This window comes from Pinus tabuliformis, chromosome 9, assembly GCF_031772625.1.
Source record: "Pinus tabuliformis cultivar Carrire ecotype Pingquan chromosome 9, CPIR1, whole genome shotgun sequence".
In the NCBI taxonomy this organism is placed as follows: Eukaryota; Viridiplantae; Streptophyta; class Pinopsida; order Pinales; family Pinaceae; genus Pinus; species Pinus tabuliformis.
This window is the reverse complement of record NC_142307.1, coordinates 1,887,912,530-1,887,922,721: the sequence shown is the minus strand read 5'-3', so window position 1 is coordinate 1,887,922,721 and position 10,192 is coordinate 1,887,912,530.

Sequence of the window (10,192 nt, the reverse complement as noted above, 5' to 3'; positions counted from 1 at the left end):
GAGATTTTGTTTTTGTAGGAAGTACTGCCAATACGACTAAGTAGGAGTTGCAGGATATAGCTTCGCTCGTTAAGATGTTCTTGGAATGGCATATTAGAAGCTCATTTTTCATATTTATGGTTTGACTTTTAAAATTAAATTAATCGACTTGGGTGCACTGGAAAAACTAAAATCTAAAATCCTTATATAGAATATTAGGAGGACGTACCTATGATCTGCTAACACCCTTAAAGAGAACACCCGGACTACCTAGAAATATCATGGCTTTTCTTTCGGTCTTACCATTTTTTTCTAGCCCTTCTGAGAAGTTGATACCCATAGTTGTATTGTTAGTTAGTTGAATAAGATAGATAGAGATGGATATGCCCTTGCAATATTACTTCGTTGATTAGATGGTGATGCATATAATATATTCTGGTGACTTATTTTTTTGTTCTTCTGCTTTGACCTCGCTTGCTTGGGCCTCTGCTTGGCCTTGAATGGCCTTTACTTATTTCCATTGGATTTCAGTTTCTAAGTAAATACATTTGAAATGACCCAGTTTATGAGGGTTTTTTTATCATATTACATTTATACGTGTGCCATGCAGACCATAGGTTCAAGTAAAACACTGAGTGACCTAGACAAGAAATGGTATCAGAAATGTCACAGTATTCACCCATGGGATTTAGACAAAAAAAAAATAGAATTGAAAATGCAACGACAAAATTTCTCTCCATGAAGCATAGTTTTAGCCCGACCAGGCCCCAAGTTAACTCAACGTACCAATTGGACACCAATATGATCTATACATTCTATTGAAAATTGTACTAGGAATTATATTTTGCAAACAATATTTCTGCATCTTATCGAGATAGAAAATTGGAAGTCTACACTAGCTTTGCTCTTGGCAAATCTGTATTATCTGGTGACAAATAAAATGTAATATCAGACAAACTAAGTTCCACAAAAGATATTACACAGAACCAGTAGTGACTCGATGAATTTTGTGCTTTTTCTTCTCTATGGGTAGTGACTTGCTGCTCTGCAACACCCCTTGTTACTATTTTTAATGTTTTTTAATGTCATTGGGTAGTGACTTGCTGCTCTGCAACCCCCTTGTTACTATTTTTAATGTCATTGTAGAAGTTATTTTATATTGAAACTGATCAAAGCCTATGCTAAAACTTCTAATGATTATTTGTTATGATTTAAAAATAAATGAAAATTCATTAACTTAAATATTTTTATTAAAGAAGGGGAAAAGAATAAATACCAAACCTAAAGAAATGATGAAGATCAAAAGATTAGATTTTTAGTCCCTTCCCTCTCAGGGTCGCACGCAATAAAATCAGTTTTTAAAACCGAATCATTGTTTTTAGGTAGGTGACTATGTAATACGATAAAAATAGTATCACTGCAACGTAGAATAGTGTTATGTGGTGTGTAAACAACATTTAGGATTTAAGTTTGTGCACACATTTCACCTCAACATTAAAGATGACATGAGGGTGATTACCGTGGGTACACGTAACACTGAAAACAAAGGAAACTAATATTTTCGAGTTATTTATACATTAATGTATTGGGTTTTTTGTAATTGCATAACTTTAACAGGGAGATAGCTCTAGAAATATTGATAACTAAAAATAAAAAAATGAGAGAACTCAATTCTTTTGTAGTACTTTAATTCATTTATATATCGTGTCCCGAAAGATGTTAACAGGACACAAATTTATGTTAACTTGAAAAATTATTTTAATTTACATCGTCATCGTAAAGGTATTAACCGGACACAAATCTATGTTCACTTGCAAAATTTGATTCGACCAAGGCAAGAACATTACGATGTATATGTTTTAAATTTTTAAGTGGAAAGGTATGGAAGACTTAAGGAAGAAGCTTGCCAATCATGGCTGGAAGCGTTGCCATCACTTATAAAATATTCGCTGTCAGATTTGCTTCGATATGAAAAGAGTCGTCGTCATTTCGGACATTACTCTGTGTAGGGCATCTTTTACAGTCATAGAGTTTTTCTAGAAATATTTTTCAGTTCGATTGGTTTAGAAATAGGTAGGGATTTGTTAGGATGGGTTGGAATTATAGGTGGAATACTTTCTATAGTTTAAATGTTTTTTATGTTCTTAAATTTATGTACGTATTTAAAAATATATGTTAATTATAATTTTATTCAAATTTAGTTCGTTTAATTTTAACCAAAAACTTCGAAACATATAATAATTAGATTATTTTTTATTACTAAAATATTTTATTCATAGTAAAATATCTTTCTTTATATTGAGAATTGTTTGACATATCATGCGCAGCTATTTCAAAAATGTAAATTTGTAAGTATTTCTTGGTTTAAGTTGAACAACACCACCACACAGGTTCCCTTGGGTTTATAATATCAATATATTGGGTTTATTATTCTAAAGGTTCATATTCCTATGGTTTCATATTATTCCCTTGGGATTTTAGTATTAATGACCGGGGTTTATAATATCAATCATGGTCAACCATGCTCAATTATGATCAACAATGGTCAACCACGGTCAACCATGTTTTATACAATCAATCATGGCCAACGATGTTCAATCATGGTGTTGATGGTGTTAGACTCACCAAAATTCAGGGGATCACCCTCCTATGAACTCCCAACTAGAACTCACACCCTTTGGTGTGGGAGTCCCATTAGGTATGATGGTCTGATTGCCATTGTCTTAAGGATTTGCCTCAAATATTGCTTGTTCGCACAAGAGAGTGGTCTACTTTGTCTTCGGCAAGTGAGTTTCGATTGCCTAGTGAGTGTAAGTGTACTCGTGTCAATCGTTCTTTCATTGTAAAAGGGGAAGATTTTGAAAGCGAGTTCCAGGTTGGATGGGATGTAGTCCCAACTCGGATAGGAACACACAACACGACAAGACATGCACAGCTTCCAGAGGAGCACTCCACACGAATGTGACAGTCGCAACATACAAGGTAAGATAACACGTACAACACTCAACAGATTAGTTCGAATGAGTGCAACAATTGTTACATCAAGCTTCATGTGAAAGGTATGTTTGATGTCCGAGAGAGCAGTCTACACGGGCAAGACATAATTAACAAATGAGGGGCTTTTTATAGCCAAGGGTGAAACTGACCCTTGTGGTTGTTCAACTACCGTCATGACCATTTGACTTCCATGAATATTCAACTTACATGACGCTTTGTTCAACAAGTTGGTCTTTTGGACTTCCACATTACATCACATTGATTAACAACGTAGCCCATAGTGGAGATGTGGGTGACACGACTCATGACATGACTCAAGATGACTTACATGACTTGACATGACAGTGTTGGTACATTCATGTTGTTGGAGTGCATGTTGAGCTACAGTGTTGCTGGGTGATGGATGTCTTGATGGTGTATCGTAGCTTCACCTTCGCATGGCAAGGTGCACAAAGTCTTTGATGGTCCTTGGTTCGTTTGATGAAGCTTTAGCATGTTGTTCCTTGCTTGCATGTTGGAAGGCTTGATAGGCTTATCTCTTCACGAAGGTGCATGTTCATCGCGTTCGTCCATTTCGCATGCATCATTTGTTAGTCTGTTAGTGAAATTTTCCTTTTGCATGTGCTCCCTTCATTCATTTCATTCATCATCTTGCCATGTTTATTAGTGTACTTGTGCCTGTAGCCACTCATGATGAGATGACATCAAATCCAAAACCTACTAGTCTACCATGACACATGATAATTTTAGATGCAGGTGACTAAGAGAGGAAGCAAGGTTGTGAAGCTGGATGATGGCTCTGGGAACTGCTGATGAAAACTACGAAAGAGTCATTGAGTGATGAATATGGGCAATCGGAATCGACAGTGACAGTCTGCGAGATCTGGCTTGGCTGGGAAACAAAATTGCGCAAATTTTTGGAGGGACAGTCTAGGCTGCGCAAACGCAAGGTAGACATGCTCTACGCATTTTTCGGAACGAACGGCCAGCAGGGCCTGGACAATCATATTTTGTGAAATTTTACAAAGGAGCGAGCTGAGTTGCATGAAGGGTCACCAGGGAGGCATTGCGAAGTTTTCTAGGGGAACTTCCCGGAAGACTGGCAGTTGGTTGCTGGGGTCACTAGCAGCCAAAACTAGGCAAATCCTAAAGGGAACTGCTAGTTGGCTGCTCGAGACACTAGCAGTAGAAACTGCACAATTCCTCGGGGGAATTGGTAGTATGCTACTAGGGGCTGCTGGAAGGGGAAACTGCATTGAGGTTGGCAGATTGGCCTGCTAATCATATCTGTGCATTTTCTAAGTTAAGCTGACTAATGGCCAGCAAAAAGCCTACTCATGAACACTGCGTAGGTTCTGATATGAACAGTCGGGATAACTGACTGGGAAAACTGCGCAATTTTCTAAGGGAGATAGGGAAAGGCACTTGGTGTCTATCTGATCTCTCTGTGCAATTTCCTAAGTCAGGTGAGAAAGTAAGGTAAGTGGCCTCTGCGCAATTTTTGAGGGGAGTTAGTCCTGGGGTGACTGTCACGTCTGACTGTCCGAGTGGCTAGCATGAGGGTTGATTGAAATTCTTGCGTGCAACGCAACTTGAAAAGAATATCTTGGTCCTTTTGTGCTGTTCTGGTTGACATTCGATCAAGTTGAAAGTAGGGTGATGGACTGCTATCAGAGGGGAGTCTAGTCATCAGAACTTCAGCAAAAAGTCACTAAGTGTGTGAGCAATTGAAAGACGCATAGGTGATCATATGAACACACTCACATGACTCGACGACGAAACGAACCAAACCATCTAGACACACATGTTCAACATGACTAAGCGACGGTGCAAGTGACAAGCGCGACACTCATGATCGATCTTTCATTGATCAAGATGGCACTTGGACGACAATGAATGTGACTCCATGTGTGAGTGTGACAGATGTTTTCATATGAACACAACAAGCACATACGAAGCGAAGACTTTGAGCATAACCATAACATGGTCACAAACATCACTTAGACACGAGCATGCAGAAACTTGAATGAAATGAAGAAGCAAGGTGGATGTAAAGACTAACACGAGATCGCAAAGTGAAATCGAGTGTGTGTAGTCATCAAGTGAAACTCTCAAGGGAGGCTCCGAAATTGCTGCAGGCCAAAATTTTGGAGGGTGGTTGTAGCCGCTACAACACTTGGTGACACACTGGTAGAACTCCAGCTTCTCTGTTTCAGTTCATTGCTAGCACAGGGCTTTGGTATTTCTGGGAATATTGAATCCCTATGCGGGTCACTTCTATTTCCCCACTTACCCCATGGACATACATGGTTCACCCTTTGCCAACTCAATGAAATAGAAGAAAAAATTCAACTTAGATCTCATTGTTTCGAATCCAGGAAGGGTGATTTAGCTCGCAAGTTGAATATTTTAAGAGTATAAGTTTTCATCTCTGGTGTTTCTTCACTGCTAGCAGGTGTGGATAGTACTTTGATGGAGTCATGCAAGAACACACACATTGCTCCAATGCCAGCGAGCCTGGTCAGTACCCTAGTGGAGTTGCATGCTTCACCTCTCTACGCAGGAAGTGTTTCTCTTATTTTTCTTTTGTATTTTTCAAGAGGATTGTTCATAGGTGCTTATTTATTTCTAGGGTGGAAGAGGGATCCCAAATTATTGAGAGTAGAAGAGGTTATTCCTTAACAGAAGCATGTAAGACATCTGATATAGGTTTGCTCGTGTAGATTTTCCCCTTCTCTATTTCTACTAGTTGGATGAGCTTGAACACATAGAGCATAAGGTTGAGTATAGACATGGGGCTTCCCAATGTGGACACAGGTTCATGGTTGGACAAAAACTTCCCTTAGAGATGGTTTGTATTTTCCGTGAAGAATTCATCGGCTGAAGGTTACAACCAAGCAAAGAGAAGGTGGACACAAGACTGGCCAAGTGCTATAGTATCAAACAAACAAAATGAACGTGAACAAAAATAGTAAGCACAATGAAAGAAAGGAAAAACAAATATGATAAGCAAAGAAAACATGATGAAAACATCAAACAACATGCAGACTACATACAAGGAATGGACGCGGCCTGACATACTGAAAATAATGTTTGAGATCTTGGTCATTGCCAGGAAAGTTGTCAATCCTCCTGCCTAGTGACTGAAAATAACAGGTGTGTGGGCCAAGCTTCTCGTGGACTAATGCAAGTTTGTTGGGGTCCGCTACTGGAACCTGGTGGCATTCTAGAAGACCTTCAATTGAAGACAACACCACTGATTCATGTACTTTAGGCAACATGGGCTCGGATGATGGAACGGGGTAGTTGTTTTTATTTCGGGAAGTGTTCAAGTTTATGAAGTCAATAGGTAAGCATCCTTTCCCAAATTTCTTACATGCATGATTTAAATTAGAAAACCAAGTATGATGACGAACTTTGAAAGTAGTCCCATCACTTAAAATGTTAGTTAATTTTTTCTGTAAAAGGAGTGCAAACAACACGTATGTGTTACTTGGTCTTTGATATAATGGCTTGTCTCCTCCTTTACGTAGAATCTCATGTTTTATTTCTCACATGTAGTGTGTACTCAGGTCATCATCTACCCGTGCAGACCCATCCTGGTACTATTTGGTCAAGCGACCAAATCTTTGATGCTATTACAATGTGTAATTTGCATCGATATTGGCCATCTCCTGATCATGATAAGTTCCCAATATGCTTGGTTTTTTGGTAGCGATGGTCCTTTATATGTTTAGCATGATAAATTCATACTCAAAATTGTTGTTTGTGCATTTGAACTTCAAATAACTCGGAATCATGCATTATCTGTTGTTTCAAATGACTAAGATACACTCAGTACTTGAGCCATCATGTGTTTCATATTTGTCAAGACTCATGGCCCACAACTCGTCTGTACATGGACCGTTTGGCATGCTAGTACTACTACTTCTGCTATTGTTGCTACTATTGCTACTGTTGGAAAAATAAGTTGACCAAGTTTCATTACCATTAGTTGGGCATGGAAGGAGTCCCGACTGCATGTCTGATGAGGTTGGAGCTTGCCATGCAGGATAACACTCCAATATTGTTTCCAGGAGGCAGTTTCCAAACATGACTTCTGCAAAGGCCAACAGTTCGTTCACACCATTAAGGGGAGTGACATTGTGTTTACTATACCTCTTGGATAACACCCAGATTTGGTTGCATCTTCCCTTGTATGAAAGCCACATGTGAGACCAGTCAATAGCAAAATATTTGTCTAGCTTGTTGGACCAGTCTCTGCTAAGTAGCAGGCCATATGCTTTCGGTATGTACACAACAACTCTGTGGATGAATTGGTGGACTCGATTGTTATGAGATAGTCAGATGATCACATCTCGCAGTTCACCAATGGATGGTACTGATGTTCAATCAATTTGGATGATTCTTGGAGATGTTTTTCTCCATTGTGCATTGATTTCCTTAGAAATTGAGAGTGGATACCGCGCTAGAATCAACCAAGAAGTTGTGAACATTGTAGTTGAAGACTTCAAATGAATGAAGGAATTGGGGGCAACCTAATTTTTCTTCTTCCATCAAGAGTGTATTGAGCACAGTAGATAGAGATCTAGGAGTTGTGCATACTCCCTAGCTGGTAGAGGTTACATTGTCTGTTTCCGTCTGTCCCAATGCACGCAACAGGATATCTCGCTGACTCTAGACTTTTGCAAACTCAAACAAACTGATGTTCACTTGAGTTCTCTTCATGTCATCAACTATGTTGTAGTCCACAGGTGGTAGACTCATTGAGGTTTCTGGGGTGGAATGGATGTTTGTGCTGTTTGGCAGAGTGTTTCGTAACTTGCTGCTTATGGATGTACTCTTATCCGCCGTTGTCTTCCCGGAATTTCTTTGTGTTTGTTGCTTTGAGGTAGCTGGTGGATCGACCTTCTTTATTAGTTTCCTCACCTTCTCTTTCATTTCCTCAAGTGTAGGGGGAGCCCCTTTACTCATAAGATTGTAACGATCATCTTTCTTTTGGGGCTACTTCTCGGTGTTTGTCTTCAAGATTACTTGCAAGCATTGATATGCGTTCACCACATGCCCAGAACTTGGTGTTTCATTAGGCGAAACCTATTTTTCATCATCAATGTCTTCTAGGTGCTCCTGCATATCACCTTCTGCATTGAGTATTTGACTGCAGACAGAGCTAACGAGTCGCTTCCAATCTGAACATGAGTTTTTGGGGTGGAACTCTTCGTGGAAGGAACAAAATTTAGGATCAACGCACTGATCGAGTTGGAATACATGCTTCTATGCAATTTTGGAAGCGAACCAGTTGTTGCTCAATGAGCCCGTTGATGATTTGTTTGCGTGTCTCTGTCTAGGTTAATGATTTCTTGTGAATGTGTCTATTTTCCATTGCTTGAGCTCAGACATTTCAGTGGTCAAGTCCTTGACAAGGTGAGTGAGGGTCTTAATATCTGTTGCTTCCTTGTCTCTACCTTTGCTCGACATTGCTTGGGGCTTTCTGCTCACATCCTTGGATTCTTTCATTGATTCGTCATCCTCGATGACTCTGATTGCGCGTAGGTCCTTTTCAACAACAATAGCCTATTTGCAACTTTCCAAAAGTGTTGGCTTCAAAAATCACTTGACGAACTATGCAATGGTAGTCGGCAATTCCGACGTGTAATAGTCAACAGTGATGGAGTCATGAGGTTTAATGTCTACTACAAATTTATTCAAAATACAAATAAACCTCTGATTGAAGTCTTTCACTTTCTCTTTTCCCTCCATCTTGAGCCTTCCCAATTATTTGAGTAGCATGGTTGGGGTCTTGTCATCAAATTTTTTTCAAGGAACATATGTTTGAAAGAACCCCAGTTTGGTATAGAGTTAGGTGGAAGGTTGTGATACCAAGTAGCTGAGCGACCGTCTAAGGTACATGGGAACAATCTACATGCTACGTCGTCATAGTGCAACTCAAGGTTATGCAACCACAGGTAGAAGTTGTCTAAGTGGTCTTCTTCCTTAACCATTTTGTCAAGGTTGAACTTGATGTTCATTCTCTCCACTCACTTCGACATCTTGTGTAGAACAACCAAGAGAGACAATGGTCCTTGAGTCATACATTCAAAATTTGGGTCAACCATCTCTTCGTCTTCTTCGTCCTCTTCATCTCCTTCGCAGTCTGATGGTTCCAGATCTAAGTCTGTTAGTTCGTCTCTGCCTCCACCTCCTCCACTGCCTTCCCCTCCACCTCCTATACCGGAGTTTGATCCCAAGATCACAAGAGTGCCTTGTTCATCTTCAAGGAAGATTGAAGGTTCCTCTCCATCTTCAATATCTTCTTCTATACCTTCAAGCTTGGTAAGGACTTCTTCTTCCATAGATGATACAACAAATCCTCTGGGAGTGGATTTTGGCTTCTTAGATGTGTGTGCAAGATGATGTATGCCTGGGATCAGTTCGATTGCTTTCACGAACTGGTGGGTGATGGGAGAGACAAAGTAAACGTGTTGATATGAAATATTGCATTCAATTCTTGGAGGTGAGGAGTAACCAACTACAAATTCGCGTGAGAGGGAGTGCAAGTTACTGACTTGACCAGATGGTTGATGAGTGAGTCTGAGGGGAATTTCAACCATGTACAACTAGCTTCCCTCCTTCTAGTGCCAAAAATGTTGACGCTGCTAGACCCACCAATATTCAGGGGATCACCCCAGTAGGAAGTCCTAGCTAGACCTCACACCATTTGGTGTGGGAGTCCCATCTAGTATGATGGCCCGGTTTCCATTGTCTTAAGTATTTGCCTCAATTCTTCCTTGTCAACATAGGAGAGTGGTCTGCTTTGTCTTCAGGAGGTGAGTTTCGCATGCCTGGTGACTGTAAGTGTACTCGTGTCAATGTTTCATTCACTGTAAAAGGGGTAGATGGTGAAAGTGAGTTCCAAGTTAGATGGGATGCAATCCCAACTCGTCTAGGAACACACAACACGACAAGACATGCACAAATTCTGGAGGAGTAGTCCACACGGATGCGGCAGTCACAACATACAAGGTAAGATAACATGTACAACACTCAATGAATCAATACAAATGAGTGTAATGGTTGTTACAACAAGCTTCATGTGAAAGGTCTTTCTGATGTACGGAAAAGTAGTCTACATGGGCGAGACAGTGTTGACATCATATACAACACATCTCCATTAATAGATTATGCATTACAACAAATGAAATAGTTTAGATGTAGT